Genomic DNA, 23098 nt, shown 5'->3' with positions numbered 1-23098 from the left:
AATTAAAGAAGTCAAAGTCTCTTCAAGTCAGTGAAGGCAGACACAAATTTTAAAACAGTCACAGCCCAAATCATCTTGTCATTGACCTGCCTTTCCCCAAGCACTAGCATTCAAAACACTTTCTATTCTGGTGGTTATCGCCTGTATTTTAATGACTAACATTACAAGTATTTTTGCTACTAATTTTTTATTGCAAATGTATGTGATTTCGACCATAGGGTGCTTTGGGTAGACTGCTGGAAAGTAGCCTAAGCATGTTTACAATATTGTTCCTATAAAGGACTTGCAAATGAACTTTTAGACCATAGTCTATTTGCCAGTTGGGGGTTTGGTATAATTTAGATTCTTGCTTGAATTTCCTTAAAAATCACAGTAAGTTATTTAGGGAATAACAGTTGCCAAACTTTCCGACAAATCATAATCAACAGTCAAGTTGCGAAAGGTCAACCAGCCATCTTTTGGCTCCCATTTCCTCCTGAAAACCAAGCTATTTTGAGAATTTCCATTCCTCATGCTCTTTTTCTTCCCAGCCCTGACACTATTTGTATCCCCTCAGTGGCATTTTTTAACTCAGGAAAACCTAAATAAGTTCCAAGATTGCAGAAGAGCCTTATTATTTGATGATTGTGGGTCTCGTCTGGGAAAAACTCCAAATATAGATTTGCCATTTTAAGCAATTCTTTTGAATTTTCACTCTATTGTCAGCAATAGCCCTATAATATTGGTTTATTATTGATTTTTTCTCTTTCCTTTTACATAAGTTAACTGGAGCGCTCCAATTTCCTTTTCTATCTTACTTAGTTTTCTTAGTTTATAAGTCTCTGAAAGACTGTACTGTTTTAGCTTTTTCATTTTTAGAGAACACACACACATACATATATCCATAAATCATACCTTGCCGTTATCATAAATCCATAATCTTTTCCCTCCTCACCATGACTTTCACTCTTCCTTCTTCTTCATCACCCTATTTTAACACAATCTGCTGCCACATTCTGTCATTCCTCCTTTGAAACATATTTCAGATTCATGCTCTTCTCCTTGTTCCCGTGGCAGCATCCTGTCACAGGTCATATTTTTATTCAAGGTACTGTGACACCCTCCTAACCAGCTGCCCCACCCCCACACTCCCCTGCACACTCAACCCATACAGTAAATTATACTGCTTTATCCTGAGAGAGCAGGAGAGCACCTCCTGGCGCCTCTTTTAACTCTCACAATCCTGCATAATGATTGTTACTTTCTTCATTTCACAAATGAGGAAACTGGCTCTCCCAGAGGTTAAGTATTTTGTCCCAAATCATCTAACTTGCAAGTGGTCTAGTCACTAGTCCCTCAAATCTGAAGGAGGGTATCAATATTGTAACAGAAAACTAAAACATTTATTTAACAAGGATTTGGTATTTAATCTCTTTAAAGTCAAGTAACTAGACAGACTTACCATATCCAGGTCAACAGTTTTCAAGAGATGGGATTTATAAGAGAGAAGTATAAATCCAAGTGTCTGCTCTCAAAGAGGTTTTTTTTTTTTTTTTTTTTTTTTGAGACAGAGTCTCACTTTCTTGCCTGGGCTAGAGTGCCATGGCATCATCCTAGCTCACAGCAACCTCAAACTCCTGGGCTCAAGCTATCTTCCTGCCTCAGCCTCCTGAGTAGCTGGGACTACAAGCATGCGCCACCATGCCCAGCTAATTTTTTGTATTTTATTTTTTCAGTTGTCCAGCTAATTTCTTTCTATTTTCAGTAGAGACGGGATCTCGCTCTTGCTGAGGCTGGTCTCGAACTCCTGACCTCAAGCGATCTTCCCGCTTTGACTTCCCAGAATGCTAGGATTATAGGCGTGAGCCACCACACCCAACCCTCAAAGAGCTTTTAACATAGTTAGATAGAGTGTGTATCTAGAACATGCTAGATACATAGTAAGTGCTAAATAAATACTTGCTCAAGCTTGGGACCAGGGAATGGAAGGCAAGCGCTTACTGTTGTCTCTACTTGGCTTGCCACTAATTGCATTGTTCAGTCGTAGGATGCTTCTTAATATAAAACGCTCTCTCTGACACTTCCTTCTGACCCAGTCCCAAAGAACATCGGAACAATATACTGTTAAGGAAAAAGGCGTTGAGATTACTGGGCTGCCATCCAACCTGCAGGCCGCTTTATTTTTTCCTAATTACAAGATAACTATTGCTGGCTATTATTCTGGGATTTTTCCATATGTCCTTTAGTTAGGACAGTGATGACCCAATGCTGCCTTTTAATGTACTCTGATCTCCTGCCAGCTTACCTCATTCTACAACGGTGCCTTTGGTTTTTATTTTTATGATTATTGAAACTTCTCATCACCTAATCAATACCTCATTTGGCCATTGCTGCTGTTGACTCCACACTTTGACAAAGACTCCTTGGAAAGGGTCTTTTCTGCTTGCAGTGGGCTCATTTAAAGCAAGTTCTTGCTACGTTCATCATTTTGGCAAACAAGGACAAGTTCAAGGAAATTAGAGGCCAAACTTGACAGAGCACTGGGTGCAGCTGCTGGCCCAGCTGTGCAATGATTCTCAACTGGTCCATTACCTCCAAAACTCAACTATTCAGCACAGCTTCCCTAGTCCAGCACTCCTGTCGGTCTAATATATTTGGCAACAGCCATTATTTCAGAAATGAATGCTCATGTGTATTTATAGCAAATCACATGCCTGCTCTATCAACAATTAAAGAGATTAGGATTCAGCAGACATATTCCTCTAATTAGGACAAGATGGAAGACATAGTGTATAGAATGCTGCAGTTTGGTCAAGGTTTATTCTTTCCAAACAAGACTGCCATGCTGCATTTCATCAGTCAAACATCCAGTCTCTCTAGGGACATCATCTTCCCTGTACAGGATCCACTTCCTATGTGTGTCCCATGGAATTTTCAGTCAGGGGATTCTGTTTGCGATTGGCACTCTGAGCTCCCCCTTCCTCCCTCCCTCCCACCACACTATAGGCTCGACGGACTGCTTTAAGGCTTGTTGTGAAATAACATGTGGACAGCATCATGTGGCCACTAATTTCAGTCACACGCTTCCCCCGGAGCCTCGGTGTATGCTATATGCTCTCACTGAAGTGGTCTTTCCTCTGAACAAAAGCCCGACTGCGGTGTCTGGGCCATAAATTCCATCTTGCCTTGCTCTTGCCCATGCATTATTTAAGCAATCTTCTCGGTGAGCCGGCATGAGAATTTTCCTCAGAGCAACAATCAGCAGGCGCTTTGAGTACTGTTCTAACGGAAAATGTAGGATATCTGAGAGCGTCCCACCCATTCATAGTCTCGATAATGAAATATGATAATCTAATTTGGTAAAAATAAACTGTGAAATCAGAGATTTGAGGCAAAAAACTTTAAAGATGCAATTCAGACAAGCAATCAATGCTCATTCAGTTTCTGTACCATCTCAGCTTTCTCCTTGTGCAGATGCTTAAGTGATGCTAAATTAAATAATTGACAAATTTTTAAAACTGCTGGAAATTACCATCTGTACTTAATTTTGGAATATAAAAAGGTCCATAGAAAACACCCTTTATGATTATTTTGTCTAATAACAGATATGAAACAATACAAACATCCCAGTCATAAAATATAATGTGTTTCGAGCAGACTGGCTTACATATTTAAACACAGTTTTTCAAAACAAAAGACCCCAGGAGGAGTGAAATGCTGAGTGACAAATACATTTTTTTTAAAGAATGGCAAAATAACTGGAGTTCTTCATTTAAAATCTACCCCTCTAACCCCTACTTCCCCGTAAGACAAAAAACAAACAAACAAAAAAACAAAACTCACCCACAGGCTTCCTACACACAGTTATGACACCCATCACTTTTTCTACATTTCTCTCCTGGATAAACACTGGGCTAAACTGTCCTCTGTTAAGAACTTTATTAGGTTGATATTACATTTATACAAAATGAAGTCTACTACTGTAAATAAACATGCTCAAGGCTTCTATGAAAACACAGAGAAGAGAAACAAGCTCCCTGTCTGTGAACACACTGGTAAATATACGGAGAAAACAAGTTGAAACTTACACCAGACACTTCTCCCAGGTCCAACACGGCAGTAGCCCTAAGGGTACATTCTAGTTTTTTTTAATCCATATTCTGCTCTTCTCACTGATGGGACTACTCAGGCACATGGTCAAGTTGCAATCAGCTTCTCCCTTAGTGATGTATGAGAGCTGGACTGATTTATCTTGGCTTTCTGCAGCATATTAGCACTAATGTTTCTGCGTGTGCATCCTACCTTTCTTTAGCCCGAATCCCGGCTTTATCATTGGTAATCTAAATTAAAGAGCCAGTGAACAGAGCAGGGTTGTTGTCCCCCACCCCTCCCTGTTTTCCATGAAACAATTGCCAGGCAGTCATTCCCGGACAAGGATTCCACTGTTTATTCTATCGAGCCTCCCCTTCAATATTCCATTGAGACTGGAAGTCAGAGTTGCAAAAGGATAGGTCCAGCGAGACAGTCTTAGTTCAAAGGTATATTTACGATTTATGCTCTAAAACAGTAGATGGCCTCCGGAAATACTAGAGAGAGCTGTCATTTACCTGTTTTTCAGCACAAAATTCAGAATTGACACTATTTACAAAAACAGAGCAATTTGATACTTCACTTACTGCCCAGGGCACAGTTTATCATTAGGTGACTCTTTTTCTGAGAAATCTCTTTCTGTTTCCATCAATATTTATTTTACATATGCATACTTAAATGATTATTTTAATGAGGTATATGCATGCTATGATTTAGCAAGTTGCATACAAGAAGCCTAAAATCCTATAAAAATATGGGGAAACCCATCAAATAAACCATCATTAACCTTGTTGTAACCTGCTATCAACAAATAGCAGTTGAAACAGCAGCTAAAGGCTATATTTAACTGGTTGAGTTGTCAATTCCTTTCTTTAAGATATATTTAGAATTTTCTCCATCTCCACAAATGTTTGGGAAGGGGAAATATCAGAGTACATTTTCATACTTTTAATCTCTTGAAAATTTTGCTGTCTTAGCAGCATCTCAATGCTTTTTTAATTCAGATTTGCAATGATTACTGAAATAATATTAGATTTGTTTTCTTTTTTTAAGCAACAAAACTTTTAAGCAGTTGTTAAGCAACAGAATTTCATGGATAATAAAGTATAATGAGTTTCATCTCTATTTTTGTGTATTTTTGTTAAGAGAAAACATGATTGTTTTCATAATTTTAAATATGTTTATTGAATTTTTAATTTTGCTTTTCAAAATTAACAAAGTATAATATACTCATTTCCATGTAGGCATAAAGTATAGACATGCCATTGTTAATAGCTTTATAATATTCAATCCCTAATCCTTAATATTTGCATTACTTCAATTTTTCACTATAAAAATAAAATGTGTCTTATCGGAAATGCCAAATACTCACATTCCAGGTTCCCAATCCCCCTAGGAAAAAACAAAAAGGCAATCTCAAACTCTGTGCTTCTCAACTTTTTTCAAAATTTCAGTCAGGAGAAATAATACTTGGAAGCAGCTATTTGAAGACTGTCCAGGGTATCAGTTCATCTGCATCGTATCCTTCAGTTACACTTTAAAAATTTATTAATTTTTATATTAATTTCTACACTCTAGAACTTGATTATACTGAACTGCTCCATAAACATTCAGAGAAATTATTTTAAAAATTTAAATCTAGGCTTGTCACTCGGCCCCTTAAAACTCTGCATAGCTTCCCGTTACTCTCAGGATGAAAGCCAAAATCTTTATCATGGCCTTCAAGGGCTCAGTTTTATTTCACTGGGAAGATAAGCCCACCTTCCCAGAACCGACTGGCTAGGATTCAGAACCATCAATCAATCAGTATCGAACCCCTGCTCTTTACTGGCCAGTCACTGAAGTATGGTATCCGAGCACTGGTTAGGGATGCCAAGAGAATTCCAAAAGCAAAGACATAGGCCTTCTCCTTCAGTTTGAAAGTATTATAATAACATACATGAACAAGATTTCACTACTCTACAAATCAACTTATGAACTATCACAAAATCAATAAGGAACAAGCCAGACTTTGAAAATGCAAAGTGAAGATAAAATCAAGGGGCAACAGGAATAAGATGAAATTAATCATTTGATGAATGTTAATTCAAACTGACTGAGGCTAGGGGAGAAAAAGGGAAGCTAACAGGAAGGAGCAGAAACCCTAAACCAAGTATTGTTCAAGCTTGGTCCTATTGTTATGCTGTCAAGGCCTATGGCTCACATCAGCGAAATTACATTTTGAAAAGTCAACTATTTACCCCATAACTGTGGTTTTGAGTTTCTTCAATGAATAATTCATATATATTTATTACATTACTGTTGATATGACTTTCCTCCAAAAGTTCTCTTTATTTTAATCACTGAAAGAACCACATGATAAACTTCACTCACTTCTAAGTAAGATGGCCCAAGGTGCCCAACATCCCAGGACCCTGAACATATGGGATTTTTCATAACTAAAGATCTATAATACTTTGCAGTCAACCAAGAGCAGCATTATCCTTTAATGCAACTTATATATAAACTTGTATATAAAATAAACACCCAAAGACATATGAAGTATTCACTGAGTAATGAGATCTTAGGATGAGTCTGGTGCGTAAGGAATTGATACCATAAAGCCCCACAAGTTCCAGGATATTTCCTAAACTTCCTTCCGTTATCCTGAAAATTCACACCAGTCAAGCCTCCCCTTGGAAGAAATCCTAAGACTCGGGAACCAAACTGCTGCCTGTGTTCAAATCACAGCTCTGTCACTTACCAGCTATATGACCTTGGGTAAGATACTTAAACTCACTGTAGTGTGTGTGTGTGTGTGTGTGTGTGTATTTTAAATTCACCTGTAAAGTGGGAAAATAGAGTTTGCTTCTGGTCATCAAAGTAGCTCATATCAGACCAGCCCACCCACTGACAACAATGATATACCCTGGATAAAATATTAAAAGCAGCAACAGCAGCAAAATTATCTGAAGGAACTGCAAAGTGACTGAGAGTAGGCAGAAACTAAAGGGACATTGACACTTACAAGAATGGCTCTTGATGAACTACACAATTTTTACAACTTTTCATCTAAGAGCAGGCCCCCATCAGTCCCACAGTGTGGCCAGACTCAGATAGAAACCTGTGGTCTTACTAGCTGAGGAACCAGAGAGCAGAGTGCAGAGTGAGAGGAGCTAGAAAATGAAGGAAGAAATCCCAAAGAGAAGACAGCCACAGAGGGAAAGCCCCAGAGTCAGCACATAAGATCTGATCAAATCTCGACTGATCCCAACACTGTATTTGCGTGGAGCAGACTCCAAGCAGCCCAGCTAAGAAGAAAAGAACTGAACAGAGATGTCTGCTGCTGTCTGTTACAGGGAAGACAAAATTGGAATTTGAGTTCTGCCAAGTTAACTGCCTGCAAAAACAACAACAAAAAATCAATACTCTTTAAGGACATATGACAGAATTCAGAATCTCTATAATGTATCACTCGCAATGTCCAGGATACATTCTAAAATTATTAGATATGCAAAGAAACAAAAATATAACCCATCCTCAAAAGAAACCAATCAAAAGAGACTAACTTTGAGATGATGGAGATATTGGAATTAGCAGACAAGGACTTTAAAGCAGCTATTTTAACGATGCTCAAGGGCATAAAAGAAATCTCAGTAAATAAGTAGAAGCTATATTATAAAAAGGTATCAAATGGAAATTCTAGAACTAAAAAATATAATACCTGAAAAAAATTCACTGGACCTAATAACCGATTGTAAAAATAATAACAAAAATGTCAGTGAACTTGAGGAATAGAACAATATCCAATTTGAAGAACAGAGAAAAAAAATTTTAATGGACAGAGCCTCAGGGTCCAATAGGATGTACTAGCATAAGGTCTAACATATGTGTAATTGGAATTCCAGATGAACAAGAAAAGAATAGGCAGAAGAAAATATTTGAAGAAACAACCCAAGTTTTCTAAAATTGGGTTAAAAAATACCTAAATCTACAAATTCCAGAATCTCAGCAAACCCCAAGGCAGATAAATAAAAAACAAAAGAAAATAAAAACCCATGCCAAGGCACAGCATATTCAAACCGCTACAATTCAAAGATAAAGACAGAATCCTGAAAGCAACCAGGGGCGGAGCGGGGGCAGGGAATAGCTTATTACAGATAGGAGAAAATTATAATAGTACTGACTTTTCATCAAAAGCAATGGAGACTACTTTTAATGGAATGGCATCTTTAAAGTGCCAATAGAAAAACAATAATTGTCAAGTTAGGATTCTATATCCAGCAAAAATATTCTTCAGCAATGAAGTCCAAATGAAGATAATTTCAGAAAAACAAAACCTAAGATACTTAATCTCCAGAAGACCTGCATGACTTGAAACATTGAAGAAAGTTCTCCAAGATGAAGGGAAAGGACACCAGGTGTTTATTTGGATCCACGGGAAGGAATGAAGATCACTGGAAATGGTAAGTAGGTGGGGAAATATTAAAGATAGTCGCATACAGCCTTTTGAAATTATTTAAAAGACATAAAACAATTGAAATAAAAAATCATAACACTGTATTGTGGAGTTTATGATGTAGATACATGTAATATACAAGACAACAATAACACAAAGGATGGGAGCAGTTACTGGAATTACACTGTTGCAAGGTTCAGTATTTGACGTGAAGCAGTACAATATTAACTCTAAAATGTGAAAAATTAAAAACATATGTGGTAATTCCCAGAGCAACCACTAAACATTACACAAAGAGATACAATTAAAAAGCCAATAGAAAAATTCAAATGGAATCTGTGGCAGCCGTGAAGGTGCCCACTTGGATCTCCCTTCTAGCAGAAACTTGCCAATTAGCTGACAGTGTCCAACTACAGTGGCTTTGGCATCTATTATCAGTGAAACAAAGCTATGTCCTTCAAAGTTAGACAATAATTGAGCATGGCAGGGATACTAGCACATGGTCATTTCTGCCCAGTGTACAACTTGTTTACAGACAATCTTTGCACCAATACCTTCCATCAGGCTTATAGAAACTTTCTCAAAACTGCAGTGCAGTCTAAGGCTCTTTCTACCCTATCTTTACTCCTTCTGTCCCCTTCACAGAAGACAGACTCCTGCTCTCTCTCTCCTCTTCAATTTTTGTTGGCATTGCACCCAATAAATCTCTTGCACTTATAACTTCATCTTGGCATCTGCTTCCTGGAGAACCAAACTAATGTTGAATATTCAATTAATCCAAAAATATTAACATTGGATTAATTTGGATATTAATTAATCCAAAAATATTCAATTAATCCAAAATCACACAAAAAGAAAAAAAAGATAGAAGAATAAAAAAGCAGAAGGGACAAAGAAAAAAAAAAAGCAAAATGGCAAACCTAAATCCAATCATATAGATAATTACATTAAATGTAAATGGACTGAATGCTCCAATTATTAATAAAAACAGAAATTTACAGAACGGAAAAAAGCAAAACTCATCATTTATATACCTTTTAAAGGCAAAAAAGCAAAACTCATCATCTATATACCTTTTAAATATAAAGAAAGAGAAAATGCAACATATCAAAATTTGTGGGACACAGTTAAAGCAGTGCTTAGAGGAAGGTTGCAACTTTAAATGCTTATAGTGAAAAATAAGAAAGGCACAAAAGTGAGGACCCAAGGTTCCATCTTTAGAAGCTAGGAAAAAACAGCATATTAAATCCAAAGTAAGAAGAAGGAAGGAAATAACGATTTTTTAAAAAGGTCTGACATCCATGAAATAGAAAACAGAAAACCAACATAAAAAATGAAGAAAACCAAAAGTCAGTTCTTTGAAAGATCAAGAAAATTGATAAATTCTTAATTAGACTGATGAAGAAATTTTTTTTTTTTTAAAAAGAGGGTATACAAACTACCAGTATCAGGAATGAAAACTATAATAAACAACTCTAGGTCAGTACATTCCAACACTTAGATAAAATAGACAAATTCCTTGAAGAATACAATTTACCAAAATTGACATGAGATGAACTTGAAAATCTTAATAGCTTCATATCTATTCAAACAACTGAATGTGTTATCAAAATCTTTCTCATAAAGAAAACTCCACTACAAATGGTTTCATGGTGAACTGAATCAAACACTTAAGAAAAAATAATACCAATCTTACACAACATCAGAAAATAGAGCAGGATGGAACAACCCTAACTCATTTTATGAAGCCAGTATAACCCCGATAGCAAAGTCTGACAAAAATACTATACGAAAAGATATTATAGGTCAATATCTATGAACTAGACACAAATATCCTTAACAAATGCTAGCAAATCAAAGTTAGCAATATATAAAAAGGACAATCATCCTTTTTATATCATGACCAAGTAGAGTTTATCTCAGGAATGTAACACTGTTTTAACATTTAAAAACCAACCAATGTAATTTACCATATTACCAGACTTTATTAATACATTCAGAAAAAGCAGTTGACATTTAATACCAATTTATGATTTTAAAAAACTCACAGAAAATTAAAAATAAAAGGGCATTTCCTCAATCTACAGTTAAAATCATATTTAATGATGAAACATTGAATAGTGTTCCCCTACGATCAGTGACAAGGAATGGATGTCTGCTCTCACTCCTTCTATTCACCCTTGTACTGGTGGTCCTAGCTGTTGTAATAAGGCAGGAAAAATAAATAAAAGGCATAAAAATTAGAAAGGAAGAAATAAGACTCCCATTATTTGCAGACAACACAATTGTTTATATAGAAGAATCATAAGGAATCTGAAATGGGATAAGAATAATACCTATCTCATATAGTTGTTGTAAGAATTAAATGAGTTTCAATTTGAAATGTGCTTAAAACCGTGCCTGACACACAGTAAACACTATATAAGCGTTAAGACAAGTTAAAAAATACATCTAAATATAAAATCTGAGAAGGGTTACATATCAGCTTATTGACAATTCATCAAAATCGCTAAGAGAAGACTACCTTAAGGAATAAGGTTATCTTCATTCTGGGACTCAGATTATGAAAAAGTTCAGGCAAGTAACACTGAGATGCCTAGAGAATGACCAGTCCTCACCGGCATTCCTAAAATACAAAGATGAAGCGTGTTACAGTGTGACACAGGCTACAGAGTTACTGCTTTTGTATATGATCTAATACAACTATGTAGTTATACAAACAAATCTATTATTGTTTTTAATGAGCACATACCTTGTTGTGATCTATAAGTACTCATGGCAGAATATCCAAGAAAGACATTTAAGTAAAAAAAGCAGTTTGCATAATTATATTTATAATATAATTCAAATTTTAAGGCAAAATATATGTTCATATATAATAATCACATTGATATGTGCATGAAAAATGTCTGGAAGCATGCAAATAAAAGTGTTAATAGTAGATAGTTCTAGATGGTGGGAGTGGAGAGAACTTTATATTTTTACTTTATGTCTTTTGCATATTGTTTGAATTTTAATAATACAGTAATATTTTTACTTTGTAATTAAAAATAAAGAAAAACCCCTCACTAAAGGCAAAAAATATATCAATATTTAAGTCAATGTTTTGTCTTTTTTTTCTGAGTCAAATAAGATTAAAGGAATTCTTCCTTTGTGTTCCTTAAACAAAGTTAGAGTTTTATTTTAGACATCAAGATCGTATTCTAGATGCTTTTACCTCTAAGATCCTGCCCAGCATCCCCATCCCCCTCCACCCCAAGAAGGGAAATGGGGAGAAGAAAACACAGGTCAGGTCAAGTCAAAGGTTCAGTCTGTCATCAGTTACGCAGGCTCTTCAGAACTGAGCGCACTAAGGCGGCAAAGGGCTTGATTCCCCGAAAGCCTGCCTTCTTAGCTCTAGCTCCTGCCTCTGACTGCACCATGACTCCAAGAACTGGTTTCTCCAACTCATGGAGACCAACAGAGAGGCATATGGATCAGAGACAATCCATTACCACTGGAAACACAGAATTTTAGTGACCTTGACAACGTCTAATTCATCTACAAACAACCACTTTACAGGTAAGCAAACAGGTCCAGAGAAGTTAAGCAACTTGCCCGAGGTCACAGAGTTGCTAAGTGAGAAGAGCAGATCTCTTGGATGTCAGGATAGTGTCTTTTCCATTAGGACTGAGAAAGGACAGAAAAGGGCAAGCCCTATTAATGTTGGACCAGGAGCTGTGCCTTCCTGTACAGAGCACATTAGGATGGAGGCTTAACAAGGCACTGAAGGGAGCAATCTTCCTGCCTTTATCACAGATCCCTAAGTTGTATTGCAAACATCAAAAACTGACTCTGTTATTCTTTTACTTTCATTACTAATATTCCATAAAATGCACATATATATATACTTTCTCTATAAAATAGTCCCTTAGAATAAAAGAGAGAATTTTCCCTATTTGAGATAATGCCTTCTGGCCACATGATTCAGAGATGCTTTTAGTATATAACTAACACTAATGAAGGGCTCTTAGAATGTGTTCCACATTTTGGTTATAGGCAATAGGAAAGCTGGAGATATTTAAACTAATGGAATGTGTTCTATTATGTCCTATCCTATTGTTTTTTATAGGGGGAACTATAAATCAGTTTCAAAGTGTAAGGGGTAAACCCATGATTAGGCTTTGGAATTACCTAAAATCAGTAAATCAGAGACTGACTGAATCAAGTTGTCCCACAAACTTATCCAGAACCATAATGAAATCCCTCATTCCTCTCTACTAAAAAAAAAAGAAAAGCTTTCAAAAAACAGTCAAAATAACACTTTCAAAGATCATGAGCTAAAACCCATATATAAAACCTAAAATAATTGTTATGCAAATAAGAAATCATTCATGCTTATTTATTAGTATGCTTTCTAAAGGCTTCTGCTATAAACGGTTACTTATTAACACTCATTAATGGTTATAATACACTCAGAATAATAAAATAGTTACCTTTACTCAACATCACATTTTTTTCACTAATTCAGAAAACTCTTCCAACTTACTGTAAGCTCCTCTAATGCATTAGAAATATGATTCGATTATATACACCTTTGAGTTTGCAGGAAGAGATCTCAGCTGAAGGGGGTGCAGGCCCTGGCTGGACCTCCCTCCCCTAGACACTTCATTACTAATGATTTTCCAACACTGAACCTTTTTAAAACTTTGATCTTTTGTGAAAACTCAGTAAGATAAAAAACCTTCCAGCTGAATAAACAGACTGGGACAGAAAGACCACCCCTTAGCATTTGCCCTGACTCCACCCCAGTGTTTCATTAAAGTGGTGTCTTTCAAAATATGCAAATGGTACAGTAATACTTTGAACAAACAAACGAATTATGTGAGCCTCTATGGGCAATTTACTCAAGGTAATTAAGAATGCTAAATCAAACAAATTATCATTTTAAATGGCAAGTAAGTTTTAATTAAACTTGATTTCTATACTAAAAATGAAACTACTAACTCAACAGAAGGGATTTAATGCGAATTAAAATGCAAAGCATCAGAAGGGGTAAACAAAGAACATCTACCCTCATTCTCAATTCACAAGAGTAGAACCAGGTGTCACTGCATTTTCATTGGACGCTGGCTCAGAGAGTACTCTGTGAATGAATGTAGAATTTACGGAATGTGTTTGGGTGCCTCAAGCATGAGTACATTTTAAATGGTAAAGATGTTCATCAATAATAGAATCAACCCAAACCCAAGGTAATTTCTTTCCAACTAGGGTCTCAATCTTTGTCTACCATTTAGAAAGGAATCCCAGCAAGCTGTTACGCACCCCAGGCACTGAGAGTACTCCTGTGAGGGGTGGGGGCACATGGAGACCCCTAGTAGAAGTTCCACAGTAGTATAATGGTCACCACCCGTGAAATAAATGTGCATGATGAACCAAACCAATGGGCCTTAATCAATACCCATAGAAATCAACATGCCCATGGAAAGAGAAAAATCTCCAGTTGTCCCAAGATGAACAAGGCTAAAACCTTAAAGTAGATCACACGTATGTACTTGGACCTACAGAATAATATAATCTTAAAAATAATTATAGTCCCTTAAAAGTTTCAAGTAATCTCTGAGACTAAGCACATCCATATCTCTGCTCTTTTTAATTTTTTGTCCCAGTAATTTGATGGGACTCTGATTAGAACCCAGCCTCCAGCACTGGCAACTAATAAAGCCCTCAAAAAACCACCTGCTTTCTTCTCCACATGAAGCACCTTGCCTGGTTCAGCCTCCTGGGTCTTTCCACTTCCACCTTTAGCTCAGCGTCCCACAGGAACACACACGATGTGTCCTGGCCGTCTGGTCAGACAAGATGACCGAGGGCAGGAGCCTAGGAGGAGGCTGAGAGCAAGAGGCCGGGTGGAGGCAGGATGAACAGGGAGGGGCCTGAGCACAGGCTGGAGAGTCACCACCTCTGGCATGTGGGTCTAGCTACCTGCCATGCAAGACCATTTTCATATTGTTCCCTAAATAGTCTGTCCCCAGGTTGACTCTAGGAACACTATTAAGATGTTTGTGGCGGTGTCAAGCCTGCCTTCCAAGGAGCAGAGAGAACTTTAGACTGCTGTATTTCCTCTTCTGCACTCACGCTGCACTCTGAAGAGGCAACCCTGCCACTGCTAACTCTGGAACTAGAGAGGGAAGAACAAGTGTGTCTGGAACTCAAGAGGCCAGGAGAAGCCGGGATGCTCCTGATCTTAGCCAGACTGGGATTCATCTGCCCCCTCATTCATCAACTAACACTGGGCACCTTCCACATGCCAGGCACTGGACCATGCTCGGCATATGAAGAGACACCGCTCTGTCTTTAAGCTGTTCACATTCCAGAAGTCAGGAGAGACATGAAAACAAGCAATCCAAAGTCATGTGCTGGAAGCTCAGGCTGGAATGCGATCACCTGGGAGGAGCACAGAGCATCTGTGGCGTGGCATGGTAAAGGGAGGGGAGAGAGAAGGCTGCCTGTGACCAAGCATCAGTCCCGGCAGCATGTGTCTGCTCCCTGATCCCCCAGAGGGGATGGGCTTGGTGTGAGCAGGGCTTTGTCTTCCTCATCAGAGCAGAAATTCCAAGAGTGCAGGACCACATCCCCATGTCTCACACAGAGTGCGGTGTGCCGGGAAGGCTCAACAAACATCTGCTGAATGAATCAATGAATGGTCTAAGAATTCAGATCTGCCCTGGGGCTTTTCTTGGACAGAATCCGGGAGGGGATGGATCATAGAGGTCATCTAATGACCCAACACTCCAGAATTTACAAGAAACTTCTTTTAAAATGTTTGCTGGTAAATGGATAGATAACATGTGGTAGATCCAGTCAATGGAATACTATTCAGCAATTTAAAAAGACCCACGGACACATGCTACTTCATGGATGAAGCTCAAAAACGTCATGCTCAGTGAAAGGAGCCAGGTGCAGAGACCACGCGTCACAAGATTTCATTTATATGAAATGTTCAGAAAAGGCAAATGAATAGAGACAGAACGTAGATCTGTGGTTGCCTGGCGCTGAGGGCGGAATGGGATTAACTATAAACAGGCCTGAGAGATGAGATCGAAACAACAAAACCGTTCTAAAACTGGATCATGGGGGTGGTTGCACCACCTGAGGAAGATACTAAAAATCGTCGAACTACACTTGAAATGCGTGAATTTTCTGATATATAAAATACACCTCAATAAAGTTGTTATAAAAGGTTTGCGAACAAAGTCGTAAGTTACAGGTTTGCCCTCATGCTGCTATAAGGGGGTTTGCTATGTTGTTAGAAAAAAACAAAGACAGGAGCCCAGAGTTGAAAAGACCCTTCAGCTCCTGTTTCCCAGCCCCAGTGTCTCCCATTCCCCTCAGCTACCACGCTGTCCTAAAAAGTCTGCTTGTAGACGGGAAGCGGAGGAGTGGTTGCCAGGGGCAGGCAGGAGTGGGGAATAGAGAGTGACCGCGTAATGGATGGAGGGTTTCCTTACAGGGTGATGAAAAAGTTCTGGAACTAGACGGTGGTGGTGGTTGCAACACATTGCAAAAGTCCTCGATGCCACTGAATGGTTATGATGGTAAAAATTTGATGTTATGTAGACCTTACCACAATTTTTTTTAAAAGTCTACTTGTAAATAGGCCGTGTTTCTGGAACATTTTCACATCCCCTTTCCTTCTGCCAAATCCATTCCACGGTACCACAGAGGGGCCAGCTGCTGTCCCAGCGCTATCATGTCAGGATGTCTTAGTCCAGAGGTGACAGCAGAGCTCTGAGCAATTTGTTTGCTGCACTCTATCACCTTCCCCCTGGTTGGCAAACATCAGACATCAATTAAATAAAAAAAAAATCTGGGCTTGGTTTGCAGTTTAATCCTGCCCACTTGAAACTGGCTGGCATCATGCAAAACAACACATGCAGGGATGTTCCCCGAGCTGTCAGGCCATCTCATTAGGTGTTGCTATTACGGCTTCCTGGCTCCCTGAAAGTGTAAGAGGCGAAGACTTCTGTAATGTAATTAGCATTGGCATATTATGAAACCCTGTTGCTCAGGCAGAAATACTATAGGTCCATAAAGCTCAAGGACTCCCTGTTCCCATATAACCCAAAGAAGCTCCAGCTTGGCCTGGAATCACTCCCACATGGTCCCTATTGCAAATGCCCTAGGTCACTATTATCAATGACAATTCCCAGAGTACTTGTTCTTGCTAATATCATTGGTATAAATATTCCTGTCAGAAAATCTGTAAGCTTGTAAGGCTGGTTAAAATTTTCTTTCCTTCTTCCCAATAATAACACAGGTTGCAGAAGTATTTAGCAAGTTGCCCAAGAATGCCAATTTATTTTGTGCTAGAACCAGTATTTGAACATGCTTGGCATTCATATATTTGCTTGATGTTGCACAAAGTAAAGATTATCAGCTATAAAGTTATTTTCTACCTCAAAGAGGACATTAAACTGATCCTTTCATTTTGCAGTGGCTTAAAATATGTCTGATATTGAATGAAATATTAAAAAAAAAGAACCCAGAGTCCTCAGGTTTCCATCTGTGAAATAAAATTTGGAAAGCAAGTACTAAACGTCAAATGTCTCAAAGAACTCCACTGAGGAAATACTTCTTTACTGGTAGCCAAAAATCACAGGGACACACTGTAGCTGAATTTTTTAATTGTGTTTTTTTTTAGATGCTGGATAATTTTCTGACCATTAAAGACAATCACAGCCAAGCCTAACAATAAAAGTAATTGAATCTCGTGCTTGAGAGCATACAGCTGATTCACTATGGGGCATAGGAAAGGAAGGAGGCAAATGAGAGGAGGCGAGAAGTCCAGAAGCAATTTTCTCTCCATGAAAAGCAGAGCCTGCCTTCCTAGGAGAAAAGCCCAGGATGGAGTGTGTCTTTATTTCCTGAGTGCCTCACTTTCCAGGGCCTTTTCTCCCATGTGGCACCTGAAAGCCATCAGAGGCATTAGAGACTTAACCCAGCCTCTGCCCCAGGTCTCACAGGTCCAGCGCAAGACAGTGAGATGAGGTTTCCAAGAAAGGACAGGGTGAGGCCTCAGCCATTCTGTCCTTGGGAGGTTGTGCCTGCTCTGAGTCTCCAAGTCCAGGCACTGTCAGAGCACACAGTGTGTACAGATCAACCCATAAAATGGAGAATTTATCTAGCAATTACATTCAACCTCAAAGATTAAGCTTCCTCTATATGTGAAGCAAACAACACTGTCGCTGCCTTCAAAGAATTTATAATTTAATGGCAAAAATACCAGCACCTTTCAGAGATAAAACAGCCAATCACTTGGTGTCAGAGAAAGATCTACTCCTGAAAACATTTCACGTGTACAGCTTTGGAGATTGTGTTGGTGCTCACGAGACGGTCTTTATAGACTGGCCTTCATAGACAAGAGATCCTAGCATATGCCTTGGGTAAATACTTAATTTTCTGAGTGTCAGTGTTCTCATCTATAAAATGGGGATTCCAGTCCAGAATCCCAAAGTCAAATACATAAAATTTCTGCAATAAAATATGTGAATACTCACATGAAGTGGGATAGAGACTATAAATAGCTTTATGCCTATTCAACACCCATTCGGGTCAGGTGTTACTGACAAAAGAGCTCACAAAAACTGTTGGTTTTCAAAACTGTTTGGGTTTCAGAATTGTAGATAAGGGATTCAGAGGCATATAGTAATATCTCAAAGGACTACTCTGAAGACAAAATAAAACAACTATATAATACCACTTTGAAAAAAAATTTTAATTTTATAGATGCACTTAAATCAATTATGTCCCTTATCTGTGCAGAACTCACTGTGGTAGCTCAGGAATCACCAATTATCCAAGTGTGCACACTTTGACTTGGCCCTGGCAGATTCTGTTGGAAAACTTTCTACCAATCTCTTTAATAATAGAGCCTATACTTTGATTTAGCTCAGAACAGTGACATTATTGCTGTCTTATTCCTCCTAAGTATTTTCAACATCGTATATTCCCGGGCAAGGTCTCTCATTCCTATTACTTTGTTCCAATCTCTCTAGTTTCCACCCTATGCGAGGCCTTATCATGGCATATCTAGACTACTGTAATAAATTCACAGTTAATGATACTACCTCCAACTTCCCTCCAAATGACCCTGCACTCGACAGCCAGATCACTGTAGTTAACAATCTCTGTGATTAGATCAAAAACCCTAAAGTCTCACCAGTGTCAGCAGAACCAAACCCAGATTCCTTAGCTTACACTCCTGCCCATTTTCCCAGGCTCCCATCTACAATTTCTCTGCTCCACCCAGACTGATTCTCCAAATACCTTTAACTTGATCACCTCTGCAGCATTACTCCTATCATTCCATAGCCTGTGTGGCAGTCTGTGTTTTCCCAAATGGCCACAACAATATCTCCCCATCCTACATGCTCTCCATACCATGTGACTCGAACAAAGGTGTTAAAAGTGAGGCCTATGTTCCCTCCCCTTGGATCTAGATGCACCTGTGACTATTATAAGAGTGGCAACAAATGACTTCCAAGGCAGATCATAAAATTGAAGGAGCTTCTGCCTGGTTCTCTTGGGACACTGGCTCTTGTTACCAAGCTTCTGTGCTGAGAGGAAGCCAAGTAGCCACATGGGAAGGCCATATGGAGGTGCTCTGGTCAACAGCTGCAGCTATTGTCAGCATCAAATGACAGACATGCCAGGAGCAAGCCTTCAGTAGATGCCATCCTCCTAAGTGGCCTCCAAACAGAAGCAAGCTCTTCTCCCTCTTACCCCAAAATCCTTTCCAAAGTGCAGATCCACGAGAAAATAAAGGATTGTTGTTGATTCAAGGGGACTACATTTGGGATAGTTTGTTGTGTAACAATAGATAACTGTAATAGATTAAAATACCCTCTGCTTCTTTTTGGCCTTCTCAAATCCTACCCACCTCTCAAAGCCCAGTAAAGACCTCACACCTCCTTCATGAAGCTCACCTAAAAGTAATTTCTGTCTCTCTCTCTAGCCTGAAGCCTGAATAGTGCTCAATAAAGACCTACCATTTACTATATGTGAATATCATTATGTCCCCCAAACTGAACCATAATGTCCTTGGGAGAAAAGACCATGTCCATATCCTCTTGGAAACCCTTTCCCAACATGTCTCAGAATATTTTACATAGGTCTACGGCCATACCACCCTGAATGTGCCCGATCTCGTATGATCTCAAAAGCTAAGCAGGGTCAGGCCTGGTTAGTACTTGGATGGGAGAATATCTTACACATAACACATGGTCTATATATACTTCCTGGATAACTAATTTTGTAACCTCCAGACTAAAATGCACACAGTAGATATTGTATAAATGATACATTCTATGACAGGTGATTAATACAAATGAAAATGATAGGAGAATGAGGGACAATCAAACTAATTTTTCAATGGAGGATCAGGTAGTTGTAGGAAATTCAAACTTTTCAAGTCTTTAAACTGCCTTTATATTTAGCAAAGTAGATGCTTTTTTAATTAACAGTTCATGTTTGTTTGTGTGTGTGTGTGTATGTTCAGCCAATGTGGATTTGGATGTCTGCTTTGGGAATTATTCCCTCGTTAATAATTAAATCCTAAATGGGCATTTTGAGAAGTGGCAGTAACTATCCACATTCTGCAATCTTGTAATTACTCAAGTGTAATTAGACTATGGGAGGGTTTAGAAATAGGCAGAGTGTTTCCTGACAAATACCATCTGTATCAGGACTTGTTAAAGTGGGGACCATGATGGTTGTCATTGCATAAGCTTCATGAAGTTCATGCCCAAAATTATATCCCTAATGTTGTGTATATGTGCATTTTTCTCAGGAGAGGGTCTATAACGTTCATCAGAATCTCAAAATAGTTTTGGAAACACTGTTCATTCAAGACTTTACTTTGTCACATCTGTTTTTAATTCCCATTCAGAGATTATGTTGCAGAGGCAGCCCCTGGGACAGCAAGAGGGAAACCAAGGCTGTCCTGGCTCTGTCAATGCCTAGCACGGTGGCCTTGGGGAAACCCTTATAAGATCTCTGGACCTGCTTCTGGACCCTTAATTGCAAAATTGGGGATGCACTGAATGATCTCTAAGGTCCCTAGAGCTACCAAACTGTCTCAAAATAGTTTCCCTGAGAAAGGACCTGCAGAGGAAGAGTGCTGCCTCACCTGGTGCTTTTCCATTGGATTTTCTTTCTTGTGGGACAGGATTTTCCTGTCCTATAAAAGAACAATAATATTCATCTGGGTTAAAATCTGTATCTAAGTTCACAATGATTAACTTAATAAAAGTAACTGGGTGCTCACAATATGAGAATCATCAATTATGGACTTTTCATTCAGTCCTCTAAGACTTACTTAGCCTTTCCTGAGTAGCTCACCCCAACACTGCACATAATTCTAGCAGGTAAAGTGGACAGTAAAAGTGTCAAAAGCTAAGAGAAATGGCACAGAGGACCAAAGAGCAAACAGTTCAGCAAGCAGGTAGAATATGGGTTGTGCAGGTGCTTTGGTGGGAACAGAGTACTCTGGTGATAACCGGGATAACTTGGCTGATCCATTAGATTTCATGCTCCTATACCCCCAGAACTACATCATCAGTGAAGAGAATAGCTTTCCTTCCTAGGCGAAAATCTTTCTTTAAACATATGTAAGGAGCTGCACCCTGGCTCAGAACCTCTAAGCCAGCTCTCACAGGAACAGAGAGCCATAAACAAACAAAAAGCAGCAAACACAGACGCTTAATGGAAGAGAAGCCATATAATGAGTGATTTGGACCCAAGGACGATCTTACCATAATTCTCAACGTGCTTAAAGGTTTCAGTGGAGGAAGTATGATTTTATGAAAGCTTTGAATTAGAGATGAAACAAAGTACCAAAGAGAGAAGAGGCTTTCAGCACTTAAGAGGATAGAAAATATGACATTGATCATTTTGTCATTTCTTGATCCATTCATGTTTCTCTTAATGTTAGCATTAAAGTTAGTAACTTTTATAGTGATACTCAAACTTTCATATGTATATGACTTACTTCTTGAATTAGTCACCTTCTGGGGACCCAGTGCCCTTGTGTTTTTTGTATCTCATTTGCATAATGATGTGTTTCTACTAAATATCCAATAAATATTCTATGAATAAATAAGTGGTAGTGTTTCACTCTAAAGTCTAAGATGCTGATAAAGCCAATGACCTGGCTTTATAAGGAAGCTGAATGCTTTCTTCTATTAAATAACTCACTATAATTCATATCCGCAATATATTTCTTTCATTAAAAGGAAAACTATAAATGGAGATCCTCAGTGTGTTGCTGTTCATTTGTGGGCAGGGTGCCTGGAGATCTACACTAGGAGAAAGCTGTTCCCTGTTCAGTGCCTGGGGACCAGTGGAAGCACTGGGAGGCAATCTTATTTATTGCCCACACTTAGAAACTGGGCCTAAATTAATTTATGCCTCTTAAAAAACTAAGTGCAGTAAAGAACAACATATGGTACAAGTAAACAGGTTTTGGTTTTTCCTAATACATATTTCATGCAACTTTTCCTCCTGTCCTCTCCTATGGCTATGCGTTTGGTGTATCATGCATATGCAACACCATTTTTTAGATAAATTTGCATGCGTGTAAGCAAAATGCTGAGGGCATAGAAAGTATTTGGGGTATATAATATCTTCAAATTATATCAAAAATGTGTATATAAGTCTTCTGGAATCACCTCCAGACCATGAGATCCTATAATAATTTTAAAAACCCATATCTAATGTGTCAAAAAGGAGCTAACAATTGAACTCATCACCAGCATGCTTACAAAGTTCTTAAGTTTATTTAAGATATTAACTTTAGGCCATGTATGAGCTTTCCTTAGACAAAGATGCCTCGGAATTCTTCTTTCCTCTTGGTCATAAATCAAATATCCAAAGGCCGTATCAATATTATCTTACTTCGTTTTCTCTAAGTTGATCTGTTTAGAATGAAAACAAAGGTGGGAGATGGTGTGTTACCTTTCACCCTGATTTCCCAGTGATTTTGGACAGTCTGATCCTCCTGGTATGACAGCCCATTACCATGACTTTGATCTTCCTATGTAGTGTGCTGAGGTTGAAATAGGGAAGTTATTTTTAAGGAGGACGTTCTTTCATATCATGATAGATATAGGGAAATAAACATGTTTTACTTTTTAGGAAATCAAAGGGAAGACCTCCCTCCAACAGGCCACTTCTCGTAGGAAATGATAAGTCACAGCATGAGGGGCTAAAATAAGAACAGTAGTCTTCCTGTGTGAGAGGAAGAATCTCTTGAGATCACAGGGTCTCATAAGAAGCATGATCAACACAGTGAGCACTTCATGTTCACTGAATTTAACTCAATGTTATATTGTGGATTCTAATTTTTTCATAAGTGTTGGTGAGAATGGAATACTCACCATGTTTGGGCTATTGCTCTCCATGAGAATGTAAGTATTTTTCTCAAATATATTCCATTAAAGGAAGTTGAAACTGGTTTTGTTTGTTTACTTGTTTATTGGTTTGTTTGGTTTGTTGGTTGACTGGTTTGTTGCTGATACTACTTGATCATAGAACAGTAAGAGAGAGAAACAG

At 38.4% G+C, this 23098-nt stretch overlaps 1 protein-coding gene across 4 annotated transcripts in view; it reads right to left on the bottom strand.

Moving 5' to 3' along the window:
• Positions 1–23098, bottom strand: part of RAPGEF4 (Rap guanine nucleotide exchange factor (GEF) 4) — a 298433-nt gene that overhangs the window by 186559 nt on the left and 88776 nt on the right. For 2 of the 4 annotated variants that reach the window (XM_012650787.1, XM_012650788.1), the window contains exon 1: positions 4068–4326. The exons of the other annotated variants lie outside the window; for them this stretch is intronic. The gene's annotated coding sequence lies outside the window, so the exon portion shown is untranslated. Of the gene's footprint in view, positions 1–4067; positions 4327–23098 lie in introns of those variants that run through there. 4 annotated transcript variants of the gene reach the window in all.

The sequence above is a fragment of the Propithecus coquereli genome, unplaced genomic scaffold (genome assembly GCF_000956105.1).
Source record: "Propithecus coquereli isolate 6110/MARCELLA unplaced genomic scaffold, Pcoq_1.0 Scaffold34, whole genome shotgun sequence".
NCBI classification, from domain to species: Eukaryota; Metazoa; Chordata; class Mammalia; order Primates; family Indriidae; genus Propithecus; species Propithecus coquereli.
Note: the sequence above shows the minus strand (reverse complement) of the source record. Positions and strands in the feature narration are given on the sequence as shown.